Source organism: Lampetra fluviatilis, chromosome 3 (genome assembly GCF_964198595.1).
Source record: "Lampetra fluviatilis chromosome 3, kcLamFluv1.1, whole genome shotgun sequence".
In the NCBI taxonomy this organism is placed as follows: domain Eukaryota; kingdom Metazoa; phylum Chordata; class Hyperoartia; order Petromyzontiformes; family Petromyzontidae; genus Lampetra; species Lampetra fluviatilis.
The window spans coordinates 843,590-856,807 of NC_136277.1; positions in this window are offsets into that span (position 1 = coordinate 843,590).

Consider the following 13,218-nt stretch of genomic DNA (forward strand, 5'->3'; position numbering starts at 1 on the left):
TCTGGGTGTCTGTGTGTCTGTGTGTCAGGGTGTGGGCACTCTGGCCTCGGTTGTCTGTGTGTCTGTGTGTTTGTGTGTCAGGGTGTCAGGGTGTCAGTGTGTCTGGGTGTCTGTGTGTCTGTGTGTCTGTGTGTCAGGGTGTCAGGGTGTCAGGGTGTCAGTGTGTCCGGGTGTCAGTGTGTCTGTGTGTCTGGGTGTCTGTGTGTCTGGGTGTCTGGGTGTCAGGGTGTGGACACTGTGGCCTCGGTTGTCTGTGTGTCTGTGTGTCTGTGTGTCTGTGTGTCTGGGTTTCAGGGTGTCTGTGTGTCTGTGTGTCTGGGTGTCTGGGTGTCTGTGTGTCTGTGTGTCTGGGTGTCTGTGTGTCAGGGTGTGGACACTGTGGCCTCGGTTGTCTGTGTGTCTGTGTGTCTGTGTGTCTGTGTGTCTGGGTTTCAGGGTGTCTGTGTGTCTGGGTGTCTGTGTGTCTGTGTGTCTGGGTGTCTGTGTGTCTGTGTGTCAGGGTGTCAGTGTGTCTGGGTGTCTGTGTGTCAGGGTGTCAGGGTATCAGTGTGTCAGTGTGTCAGGGTGTCAGTGTGTCTGTGTGTCTGGGTGTCTGTGTGTCTTGGTTTCAGGGTGTCTGTGTGTCTGCGTGTCTGTGTATCTGTGTGTCTGTGTGTCAGGGTGTAGGCACTTTGGCCTCGGTTGTCTGTATGTCTGTGTGTCTGTTTGTCTGTGTGTCTGTGTGTCAGGGTGTCTGTGTGTCTGTGTGTCTGGGTGTCTGGGTGTCTGGGTGTCAGGGTGTCTGTGTGTCTGTGTGTCTGTGTGTCTGGGTGTCTGTGTGTCTGTGTGTCTGTGTGTCTGGGTGTCTGGGTGTCTGGGTGTCTGGGTGTCTGTGTGTCTGGGTGTCTGGGTGTCAGTGTGTCTGTGTGTCTGGGTGTCTGTGTGTCTGTGTGTCTGTGTGTCTGGGTGTCAGGGTGTCTGTGTGTCTGGTTGTCTGGGTGTCTGTCTGTCAGGGTGTGGGCACTGTGGCCTCGGATGTATGTGTGTCTGTGTGTCTGTGTGTCTGTGTGTCTTGGTGTCTTGGTGTCTGGGTGTCTGGGTGTCTGGGTGTCTGTGTGTCTGTGTGTCTGTGTGTCTGGGTGTCATGGTGTCAGGGTGTCTGGGTGTCTGGGTGTCTGGGTGTATGTGTGTCAGTGTGTCAGGGTGTCTGTGTGTCTGTGTCTCTGGGCGTCAGGGTGTGGGCACTGTGGCCTCGATTGTCTGTGTGTCTGTATGTCAGGGTGTCTGTGTGTGTGTGTGTCAGGGTGTCTGTGTGTCTGTATGGCTGTGTGTCAGGGTGTCTGTGTGTCTGTGTGTCTGGGTGTCTGTGTGTCTGTGTGTCTGGGTGTCTGGGTGTCTGTGTGTTTGTGTGTCTGTGTGTCAGGGTGTGGGCACTGTGGCCTCGGTTGTCTGTGTGTCTGTATGTCAGGGTGTCTGTGTGTCTGTGTGTCAGGGTGTCAGTGTGTCAGGGTGTCTGGGTGTCTGTGTGTCTAGGTGTTTGTGTGTCTGTGTGTCAGGGTGTGGGCACTCTGGCCTCGGTTGTCTGTGTGTCTGTGTGTCTGTGTGTCTGTGTGTCTGTGTGTCAGGGTGTCAGGGTGTCAGTGTGTCTGGGTGTCTATGTGTCTGTGTGTCAGGGTGTCAGGGTGTCAGTGTGTCCGGGTGTCAATGTGTCTGTGTGTCTGGGTGTCTGTGTGTCTGGGTGTCTGGGTGTCTGTGTGTCAGGGTGTGGACACTGTGGCCTCGGTTGTCTGTGTGTCTGTGTGTCTGTGTGTCTGGGTTTCAGGGTGTCTGTGTGTCTGGGTGTCTGTGTGTCTGTGTGTCTGGGTGTCTGTGTGTCTGTGTGTCTGTGTGTTTGTGTGTCTGTGTGTCAGGGTGTCAGTGTGTCAGGGTGTCTGTATGTCTGGGTGTCTGTGTATCTGTGTGTCTGTGTGCTGGGTGTCTGTGTGTCTGTGTGTCTGTGTGTCTGGGTGGCTGGGTGTCTGTGTGTCTGTGTGTCTGTTTGTCTGTGTGTCTGGGTGTCTGTGTGTCTGTGTGTCAGGGTGTGGGCACTGTGGCCTCGGTTGTCTGTGTGTCTGTGTGTCTGTGTGTCTGGGTGTCTGGGTGTCTGGGTGTCTGGGTGTCTGTGTGTCAGGGTGTCAGTGTGTCTGGGTGTCTGTGTGTCTGGGTGTCTGGGTGTCTGTGTGTCTGTGTGTCAGGGTGTGGGCACTGTGGCCTCGGTTATCTGTGTGTCTGTGTGTCTGTGTGTCAGGGTGTCAGTGTGTCTGGGTGTCTGTGTGTCAGGGTGTAGGCACTTTGGCCTCGGTTGTCTGTATGTCTGTGTGTCTGTGTGTCTGTGTGTCTGTGTGTCTGTGTGTCTGGGTGTCTGGGTGTCTGTGTGTCTGTGTGTCTGTGTGTCTGGGTGTCTGTGAGTCTGGGTGTCTGGGTGTCTGTGTGTCTGGGTGTCTGGGTGTCTGTGTGTCTGTGTGTCTGGGTGTCTGTGTGTCTGTGTGTCTGTGTGTCTGGGTGTCTGTGTGTCTGTGTGTCTGGGTGTCAGGGTGTCTGTGTGTCTGGTTGTCTGGGTGTCTGTGTGTCAGGGTGTCTGTGTGTCTGTCTGTCTGTCTGTCTGTCTGTCAGGGTGTGGGCACTGTGGCCTCGGTTGTCTGTGTGTCTGTGTGTCTGTATGTCTGGGTTTCAGGGTGTCTGTGTGTCTGTGTGTCTGGGTGTCGGTGTATCTGTGTATCTGTGTGTCAGGGTGTGGGCACTGTGGCCTCGGTTGTATGTGTGTCTGTGTGTCTGTGTGTCTGTGTGTCAGGGTGTCTGTGTGTCTGTGTGTCTGGGTGTCTGTGTGTCTGTGTGTCTGTGTGTCTGGGTGTCTGGGTGTCAGGGTGTCAGGGTTTCTGGGTGTCTGTATGTCTGTGTGTCAGGGTGTCTGTGTGTCTGTGTGTCTGGGTGTCTGTGTGTCTGGGTGTCTGTGTGTCTGTGTGTCAGGGTGTCGGCACTGTGGCCTCGGTTGTCTGTGTGTCTGTGTGTCTGTGTGTCTGTGTGTCTGGGTGTCTGGGTGTCTGGGTGTCTGTGTGTCTGGGTGTATGTGTGTCTGTGTGTCAGGGTGTCAGGGTGTCAGTGTGTCAGGGTGTCAGTGTGTCTGGGTGTCTGGGTGTGGGCACTGTGGCCTCGGTTATCTGTGTGTCTGTGTGTCTGTGTGTCAGGGTGTCAGTGTGTCTGGGTGTCTGTGTGTCAGGGTGTCAGGGTGTCAGTGTGTCCGGGTGTCAGTGTTTCTGTGTGTCTGGGTGTCTGTGTGTCTGGGTTTCAGGGTGTATGTGTGTATGGGTGTCAGTGTGTCTGGGTGTCTGTGTGTCTGGGTGTCTGGGTGTCTGTGTGTCAGGGTGTGGGCACTGTGGCCTCGGTTGTCTGTGTGTCTGGGTGTCTGTGTGTCTGTGTGTCTGGGTGTCAGTGTCTGGGTGTCTGTGTGTCAGGGTGTCAGGGTATCAGTGTGTCAGTGTGTCAGGGTGTCAGTGTGTCTGTGTGTCTGTGTGTCTGTGTGTCTGGGTGTCTGGGTTTCAGGGTGTCTGTGTGTCTGGGTGTCTGTGTATCTGTGTGTCTGTGTGTCAGGGTGTAGGCACTTTGGCCTCGGTTGTCTGTGTGTCTGTGTGTCTGTTTGTCTGTGTGTCTGTGTGTCTGGGTGTCAGTGTATCAGGGTGTCTGTGTGTCTGTGTGTCTGGGTGTCTGGGTGTCAGTGTATCAGGGTGTCTGTGTGTCTGTGTGTCTGTGTGTCTGGGTGTCTGGGTGTCAGGGTGTCAGGGTGTCAGGGTGTCTGTGTGTCTGTGTGTCTGGGTGTCTGTGTGTCTGTGTGTCTGGGTGTCAGGGTGTCTGTGTGTCTGGTTTTCTGGGTGTCTGTGTGTCAGGGTGTCTGTGTGTCTGTGTGTCTGTCTGTCAGGGTCTGGGCACTGTTCCTCGGTTGTCTGTGTGTCTGTGTGTCTGTATGTCTGGGTTTCAGGGTGTCTGTGTGTCTGTGTGTCTGGGTGTCTGTGTATCTGCGTATCTGTGTGTCTGTGTGTCAGGGTGTGGGCACTGTGGCCTCGGTTGTATGTGTGTCTGTGTGTCTGTGTGTCTGTGTGTCAGGGTGTCTGTGTGTCTGTGTGTCTTGGTGTCTGGGTGTCTGTGTGTCTGTGTGTCTGTGTGTCTGTGTGTCTGTGTGTCTTGGTGTCTGGGTGTCTGTGTGTCTGTGTGTCTGTGTGTCTGGGTGTCTGGGTGTCAGGGTGTCAGGGTGTCTGGGTGTCTGGGTGTATGTGTGTCAGTGTCAGGGTGTCTGTGTGTCTGTGTCTCTGGGTGGCAGGGTGTGGGCACTGTGGCCTCGATTGTCTGTGTGTCTGTGTGTCTGTGTGTCAGGGTGTCTGTGTGTCTGTATGTCTGTGTGTCAGGGTGTCTGTGTGTCTGGGTGTCTGTGTTTCTGGGTGTCTGTGTGTCTGTGTGTCAGGGTGTGGGCACTCTGGCCTCGGTTGTCTGTGAGTCTGTGTGTCTGTGTGTCAGGGTGTCAGGGTGTCAGTGTGTCTGGGTGTCTGTGTGTCTGGGTGTCTGGGTGTCTGTGTGTCAGGGTGTGGACACTGTGGCCTCGGTTGGCTGTGTGTCTGTGTGTCTGTGTGTCTGTGTGTCTGTGTGTCTGGGTTTCAGGGTGTCTGTGTGTCTGGGTGTCTGTGTGTCTAGGTGTCTGTGTGTCAGGGTGTGGACACTGTGGCCTCGGTTGTCTGTGTGTCTGTGTGTCTGTGTGTCTGTGTGTCTGGGTTTCAGGGTGTCTGTGTGTCTGGGTGTCTGTGTGTCTGTGTGTCAGGGTGTCAGTGTGTCTGGGTGTCTGTGTGTCAGGGTGTCAGGGTATCAGTGTGTCAGTGTGTCAGGGTGTCAGTGTGTCTGTGTGTCTGGGTGTCTGTGTGTCTTGGTTTCAGGGTGTCTGTGTGTCTGCGTGTCTGTGTATCTGTGTGTCTGTGTGTCAGGGTGTAGGCACTTTGGCCTCGGTTGTCTGTATGTCTGTGTGTCTGTTTGTCTGTGTGTCTGTGTGTCTGTGTGTCTGTGTGTCTGTGTGTCTGTGTGTCTGTGTGTCTGGGTGTCTGGGTGTCTGGGTGTCTGGGTGTCTGGGTGTCAGGGTGTCAGGGTGTCTGTGTGTCTGTGTGTCTGGGTGTCTGGGTGTCTGTGTGTCTGGGTGTCTGGGTGTCTGGGTGTCTGTGTGTCTGTGTGTCTGGGTGTCTGTGTGTCTGTGTGTCTGTGTGTCTGGGTGTCTGTGTGTCTGTGTGTCTGGGTGTCAGGGTGTCAGGGTTTCTGTGTGTCTGGTTGTCTGGGTGTCTGTGTGTCAGGGTGTCTGTGTGTCTGTGTGTCTGTCTGTCAGGGTGTGGGCACTGTGGCCTCGGTTGTCTGTGTGTCTGTGTGTCTGTATGTCTGGGTTTCAGGGTGTCTGTGTGTCTGTGTATCTGGGTGTCGGTGTATCTGTGTATCTGTGTGTCAGGGTGTGGGCACTGTGGCCTCGGTTGTATGTGTGTCTGTGTGTCTGTGTGTCTGTGTGTCAGGTTGTCTGTGTGTCTGTGTGTCTTGGTGTCTGGGTGTCTGGGTGTCTGGGTGTCAGGGTGTCTGGGTGTCTGGGTGTCTGTGTGTCTGGGTGTATGTGTGTCTGTGTGTCAGGGTGTCAGGGTGTCAGTGTGTCAGGGTGTCAGTGTGTCAGTGTGTCTGGGTGTCTGTGTGTCTGGGTGTCTGGGTGTGGGCACTGTGGCCTCGGTTATCTGTGTGTCTGTGTGTCTGTGTGTCAGGGTGTCAGTGTGTCTGGGTGTCTGTGTGTCAGGGTGTCAGGGTGTCAGTGTGTCCGGGTGTCAGTGTTTCTGTGTGTCTGGGTGTCTGTGTGTCTGGGTTTCAGGGTGTATGTGTGTCTGGGTGTCAGTGTGTCTGGGTGTCTGTGTGTCTGGGTGTCTGGGTGTCTGTGTGTCAGGGTGTGGGCACTGTGGCCTCGGTTGTCTGTGTGTCTGGGTGTCTGTGTGTCTGTGTGTCTGGGTGTCAGTGTCTGGGTGTCTGTGTGTCAGGGTGTCAGGGTATCAGTGTGTCAGTGTGTCAGGGTGTCAGTGTGTCTGTGTGTCTGTGTGTCTGTGTGTCTGGGTGTCTGGGTTTCAGGGTGTCTGTGTGTCTGGGTGTCTGTGTATCTGTGTGTCTGTGTGTCAGGGTGTAGGCACTTTGGCCTCGGTTGTCTGTGTGTCTGTGTGTCTGTTTGTCTGTGTGTCTGTGTGTCTGGGTGTCAGTGTATCAGGGTGTCTGTGTGTCTGTGTGTCTGTGTGTCTGGGTGTCTGGGTGTCAGTGTATCAGGGTGTCTGTGTGTCTGTGTGTCTGTGTGTCTGGGTGTCTGGGTGTCAGGGTGTCAGGGTGTCAGGGTGTCTGTGTGTCTGTGTGTCTGGGTGTCTGTGTGTCTGTGTGTCTGGGTGTCAGGGTGTCTGTGTGTCTGGTTTTCTGGGTGTCTGTGTGTCAGGGTGTCTGTGTGTCTGTGTGTCTGTCTGTCAGGGTCTGGGCACTGTTCCTCGGTTGTCTGTGTGTCTGTGTGTCTGTATGTCTGGGTTTCAGGGTGTCTGTGTGTCTGTGTGTCTGGGTGTCTGTGTATCTGCGTATCTGTGTGTCTGTGTGTCAGGGTGTGGGCACTGTGGCCTCGGTTGTATGTGTGTCTGTGTGTCTGTGTGTCTGTGTGTCAGGGTGTCTGTGTGTCTGTGTGTCTTGGTGTCTGGGTGTCTGTGTGTCTGTGTGTCTGTGTGTCTGTGTGTCTGTGTGTCTTGGTGTCTGGGTGTCTGTGTGTCTGTGTGTCTGTGTGTCTGGGTGTCTGGGTGTCAGGGTGTCAGGGTGTCTGGGTGTCTGGGTGTATGTGTGTCAGTGTCAGGGTGTCTGTGTGTCTGTGTCTCTGGGTGGCAGGGTGTGGGCACTGTGGCCTCGATTGTCTGTGTGTCTGTGTGTCTGTGTGTCAGGGTGTCTGTGTGTCTGTATGTCTGTGTGTCAGGGTGTCTGTGTGTCTGGGTGTCTGTGTTTCTGGGTGTCTGTGTGTCTGTGTGTCAGGGTGTGGGCACTCTGGCCTCGGTTGTCTGTGAGTCTGTGTGTCTGTGTGTCAGGGTGTCAGGGTGTCAGTGTGTCTGGGTGTCTGTGTGTCTGGGTGTCTGGGTGTCTGTGTGTCAGGGTGTGGACACTGTGGCCTCGGTTGGCTGTGTGTCTGTGTGTCTGTGTGTCTGTGTGTCTGGGTTTCAGGGTGTCTGTGTGTCTGGGTGTCTGTGTGTCTAGGTGTCTGTGTGTCAGGGTGTGGACACTGTGGCCTCGGTTGTCTGTGTGTCTGTGTGTCTGTGTGTCTGTGTGTCTGGGTTTCAGGGTGTCTGTGTGTCTGGGTGTCTGTGTGTCTGTGTGTCAGGGTGTCAGTGTGTCTGGGTGTCTGTGTGTCAGGGTGTCAGGGTATCAGTGTGTCAGTGTGTCAGGGTGTCAGTGTGTCTGTGTGTCTGGGTGTCTGTGTGTCTTGGTTTCAGGGTGTCTGTGTGTCTGCGTGTCTGTGTATCTGTGTGTCTGTGTGTCAGGGTGTAGGCACTTTGGCCTCGGTTGTCTGTATGTCTGTGTGTCTGTGTGTCTGTGTGTCTGTGTGTCTGTGTGTCTGTGTGTCTGTGTGTCTGGGTGTCTGGGTGTCTGGGTGTCTGGGTGTCAGGGTGTCAGGGTGTCTGTGTGTCTGTGTGTCTGGGTGTCTGGGTGTCTGTGTGTCTGGGTGTCTGGGTGTCTGGGTGTCTGTGTGTCTGTGTGTCTGGGTGTCTGTGTGTCTGTGTGTCTGTGTGTCTGGGTGTCTGTGTGTCTGTGTGTCTGGGTGTCAGGGTGTCAGGGTTTCTGTGTGTCTGGTTGTCTGGGTGTCTGTGTGTCAGGGTGTCTGTGTGTCTGTGTGTCTGTCTGTCAGGGTGTGGGCACTGTGGCCTCGGTTGTCTGTGTGTCTGTGTGTCTGTATGTCTGGGTTTCAGGGTGTCTGTGTGTCTGTGTATCTGGGTGTCGGTGTATCTGTGTATCTGTGTGTCAGGGTGTGGGCACTGTGGCCTCGGTTGTATGTGTGTCTGTGTGTCTGTGTGTCTGTGTGTCAGGTTGTCTGTGTGTCTGTGTGTCTTGGTGTCTGGGTGTCTGTGTGTCTGTGTGTCTGTGTGTCTGGGTGTCTGGGTGTCAGGGTGTCAGGGTTTCTGGGTGTCTGGGTGTCTGGGTGTATGTGTGTAATTGTCAGGGTGTCTGTGTGTCTGTGTCTCTGGGTGTCAGGGTGTGGGCACTGTGGCCTCGATTGTCTGTGTGTCTGTATGTCAGTGTGTCTGTGTGTCTGTGTGTCAGTGTGTCAGGGTGTCTGTGTGTCTGTGTGTCTGGGTGTCTGTGTGTCTGGGTGTCAGGGTGTGGGCACTGTGGCCTCGGTTGTCTGTGTGTCTGTGTGTCTGTGTGTCTGGGTGTCTGGGTGTCTGGGTGTCTGTGTGTCTGTGTGTCAGGGTGTGGGCACTGTGGCCTCGGTTATCTGTGTGTCTGTGTGTCTGTGTGTCAGGGTGTCAGTGTGTCTGGGTGTCTGTGTGTCAGGGTGTCAGGGTGTCAGTGTGTCCGGGGGTCAGTGTTTCTGTGTGTCTGGGTGTCTGTGTGTCTGGGTTTCAGGGTGTATGTGTGTCTGGGTGTCTGTGTGTCTGTGTGTCTGGGTGTCAGTGTCTGGGTGTCTGTGTGTCAGGGTGTCAGGGTATCAGTGTGTCAGTGTGTCAGGGTGTCAGTGTGTCTGTGTGTCTGTGTGTCTGGGTGTCTGTGTGTCTGTGTGTCTGGGTGTCTGGGTTTCAGGGTGTCTGTGTGTCTGGGTGTAGGCACTTTGGCCTCGGTTGTCTGTGTGTCTGTGTGTCTGTTTGTCTGTGTGTCTGTGTGTCTGGGTGTCAGTGTGTCAGGGTGTCTGTGTGTCTGTGTGTCTGTGTGTCTGGGTGTCAGTGTGTCAGGGTGTCTGTGTGTCTGTGTGTCTGTGTGTCTGGGTGTCTGGGTGTCTGGGTGTCTGGGTGTCAGGGTGTCAGGGTGTCAGGGTGTCTGTGTGTCTGTGTGTCTGTGTGTCTGGGTGTCTGTGTGTCTGGGTGTCAGGGTGTCTGTGTGTCTGTGTGTCTGTGTGTCTGGTTTTCTGGGTGTCTGTGTGTCAGGGTGTCTGTGTGTCTGTCTGTCAGGGTCTGGGCACTGTTCCTCGGTTGTCTGTGTGTCTGTGTGTCTGTATGTCTGGGTTTCAGGGTGTCTGTGTGTCTGTGTGTCTGGGTGTCTGTGTATCTGCGTATCTGTGTGTCGGTGTGTCAGGGTGTGGGCACTGTGGCCTCGGTTGTATGTGTGTCTGTGTGTCTGTTTGTCTGTGTGTCAGGGTGTCTGTGTGTCTGTGTGTCTTGGTGTCTGGGTGTCTGTGTGTCTGTGTGTCTGGGTGTCTGGGTGTCAGGGTGTCAGGGTGTCTGGGTGTCTGGGTGTATGTGTGTCAGTGTCAGGGTGTCTGTGTGTCTATGTCTCTGGGTGGCAGGGTGTGGGCACTGTGGCCTCGATTGTCTGTGTGTCTGTGTGTCTGTGTGTCTGTGTGTCAGGGTGTCTGTGTGTCTGTATGTCTGTGTGTCATGGTGTCTGTGTGTCTGGGTGTCTGTGTGTCTGGGTGTCTGTGTGTCTGTGTGTCAGGGTGTGGGCACTCTGGCCTCGGTTGTCTGTGTGTCTGTGTGTCTGTGTGTCAGGGTGTCAGGGTGTCAGTGTGTCTGGGTGTCTGTGTGTCTGTGTGTCAGGGTGTCTGTGTATCTGTGTGTCTGGGTGTCTGTGTGTCTGTGTGTCTGGGTGTCTGGGTGTCTGTGTGTTTGTGTGTCTGTGTGTCAGGGTGTGGGCACTGTGGCCTCGGTTGTCTGTGTGTCTGTATGTCAGGGTGTCTGTGTGTCTGTGTGTCAGGGTGTCAGTGTGTCAGGGTGTCTGGGTGTCTGTGTGTCTAGGTGTTTGTGTGTCTGTGTGTCAGGGTGTGGGCACTCTGGCCTCGGTTGTCTGTGTGTCTGTGTGTCTGTGTGTCTGTGTGTCTGTGTGTCAGGGTGTCAGGGTGTCAGTGTGTCTGTGTGTCTGTGTGTCAGGGTGTCAGGGTGTCAGTGTGTCCGGGTGTCAATGTGTCTGTGTGTCTGGGTGTCTGTGTGTCTGGGTGTCTGGGTGTCTGTGTGTCAGGGTGTGGACACTGTGGCCTCGGTTGTCTGTGTGTCTGTGTGTCTGTGTGTCTGGGTTTCAGGGTGTCTGTGTGTCTGTGTGTCTGGGTGTCTGTGTGTCTGGGTGTCTGTGTGTCTGTGTGTTTGTGTGTCTGTGTGTCAGGGTGTCAGTGTGTCAGGGTGTCTGTATGTCTGGGTGTCTGTGTATCTGTGTGTCTGTGTGCTGGGTGTCTGTGTGTCTGTGTGTCAGGGTGTCTGGGTGTCTGGGTGTCTGTGTGTCTGGGTGTTTGTGTGTCTGTGTGTCAGGGTGTGGGCACTGTGGCCTCGGTTGTCTGTGTGTCTGTGTGTCTGTGTGTCAGGGTGTCTGTGTGTCTGTATGTCTGGGTGTCTGGGTGTCTGTGTATCTGGGTGTCTGTGTGTCAGGGTGTCTGTGTGTCAGGGTGTCTGTGTGTCTGTGTGTCAGGGTGTCTGTGTGTCTGTATGTCTGGGTGTCTGGGTGTCGGTGTATCTGTGTGTCTGTGTGTCAGGGTGTCTGAGTGTCTGTGTGTCAGGGTGTCAGTGTGTCAGGGTGTCTGTGTGTCAGTATGTCTGGGTGTCTGTGTGTCTGGTTGTCTGTGTGTCAGGGTGTGGGCACTGTGGCCTCGGTTGTCTGTGTGTCTGTGTGTCTGTGTGTCTGGGTGTCTGGGTGTCAGGGTGTCTGTGTGTCTGGGTGTCTGGGTGTTTGTGTCTCTGTGTGTCAGGGTGTGGGCACTGTGGCCTCGGTTGTCTGTGTGTCTGTGTGTCTGTATGTCTGGGTTTCAGGGTGTCTGTGTGTCTGTGTGTCTGGGTGTCTGTGTGTCTGTATGTCTGTGTGTCAGGGTGTGGGCACTGTGGCCTCGGTTGTATGTGTGTCTGTGTGTCTTGGTGTCTTGGTGTCTGGGTGTCTGGGTGTCTGTGTGTCTGTGTGTCTGGGTGTCAGGGTGTCAGGGTGTCTGGGTGTCTGGGTGTCTGGGTGTCTGTGTGTCTGTGTCTCTGGGCGTCAGGGTGTGGGCACTGTGGCCTCGATTGTCTGTGTGTCTGTATGTCAGGGTGTCTGTGTGTCTGTGTGTCTGGGTGTCTGTGTGTCTGGGTGTCAGGGTGTGGGCACTGTGGCCTCGGTTGTCTGTGTGTCTGTGTGTCTGTGTGTCTGGGTGTCTGGGTGTCTGGGTGTCTGTGTGTCTGTGTGTCAGGGTGTGGGCACTGTGGCCTCGGTTATCTGTGTGTCTGTGTGTCTGTGTGTCAGGGTGTCAGTGTGTCTGGGTGTCTGTGTGTCTGTGTGTCAGGGTGTCAGTGTGTCCGGGGGTCAGTGTTTCTGTGTGTCTGGGTGTCTGTGTGTCTGGGTTTCAGGGTGTATGTGTGTCTGGGTGTCTGTGTGTCTGTGTGTCTGGGTGTCAGTGTCTGGGTGTCTGTGTGTCAGGGTGTCAGGGTATCAGTGTGTCAGTGTGTCAGGGTGTCAGTGTGTCTGTGTGTCTGTGTGTCTGGGTGTCTGTGTGTCTGTGTGTCTGTGTGTCTGGGTGTCTGGGTTTCAGGGTGTCTGTGTGTCTGGGTGTAGGCACTTTGGCCTCGGTTGTCTGTGTGTCTGTGTGTCTGTTTGTCTGTGTGTCTGTGTGTCTGGGTGTCAGTGTGTCAGGGTGTCTGTGTGTCTGTGTGTCTGTGTGTCTGGGTGTCAGTGTGTCAGGGTGTCTGTGTGTCTGTGTGTCTGTGTGTCTGTGTGTCTGGGTGTCTGGGTGTCTGGGTGTCTGGGTGTCAGGGTGTCAGGGTGTCAGGGTGTCTGTGTGTCTGTGTGTCTGTGTGTCTGGGTGTCTGTGTGTCTGGGTGTCAGGGTGTCTGTGTGTCTGTGTGTCTGTGTGTCTGGTTTTCTGGGTGTCTGTGTGTCAGGGTGTCTGTGTGTCTGTCTGTCAGGGTCTGGGCACTGTTCCTCGGTTGTCTGTGTGTCTGTGTGTCTGTATGTCTGGGTTTCAGGGTGTCTGTGTGTCTGTGTGTCTGGGTGTCTGTGTGTCAGGGTGTCAGTGTGTCCGGGGGTCAGTGTTTCTGTGTGTCTGGGTGTCTGTGTGTCTGGGTTTCAGGGTGTATGTGTGTCTGGGTGTCTGTGTGTCTGTGTGTCTGGGTGTCAGTGTCTGGGTGTCTGTGTGTCAGGGTGTCAGGGTATCAGTGTGTCAGTGTGTCAGGGTGTCTGGGTGTCTGTGTGTCTGTGTGTCTGTGTGTCTGGGTGTCTGGGTTTCAGGGTGTCTGTGTGTCTGGGTGTAGGCACTTTGGCCTCGGTTGTCTGTGTGTCTGTGTGTCTGTTTGTCTGTGTGTCTGTGTGTCTGGGTGTCAGTGTGTCAGGGTGTCTGTGTGTCTGTGTGTCTGTGTGTCTGGGTGTCAGTGTGTCAGGGTGTCTGTGTGTCTGTGTGTCTGTGTGTCTGTGTGTCTGGGTGTCTGGGTGTCTGGGTGTCTGGGTGTCAGGGTGTCAGGGTGTCAGGGTGTCTGTGTGTCTGTGTGTCTGTGTGTCTGGGTGTCTGTGTGTCTGGGTGTCAGGGTGTCTGTGTGTCTGTGTGTCTGTGTGTCTGGTTTTCTGGGTGTCTGTGTGTCAGGGTGTCTGTGTGTCTGTCTGTCAGGGTCTGGGCACTGTTCCTCGGTTGTCTGTGTGTCTGTGTGTCTGTATGTCTGGGTTTCAGGGTGTCTGTGTGTCTGTGTGTCTGGGTGTCTGTGTATCTGCGTATCTGTGTGTCGGTGTGTCAGGGTGTGGGCACTGTGGCCTCGGTTGTATGTGTGTCTGTGTGTCTGTTTGTCTGTGTGTCAGGGTGTCTGTGTGTCTGTGTGTCTTGGTGTCTGGGTGTCTGTGTGTCTGTGTGTCTGGGTGTCTGGGTGTCAGGGTGTCAGGGTGTCTGGGTGTCTGGGTGTATGTGTGTCAGTGTCAGGGTGTCTGTGTGTCTATGTCTCTGGGTGGCAGGGTGTGGGCACTGTGGCCTCGATTGTCTGTGTGTCTGTGTGTCTGTGTGTCTGTGTGTCAGGGTGTCTGTGTGTCTGTATGTCTGTGTGTCATGGTGTC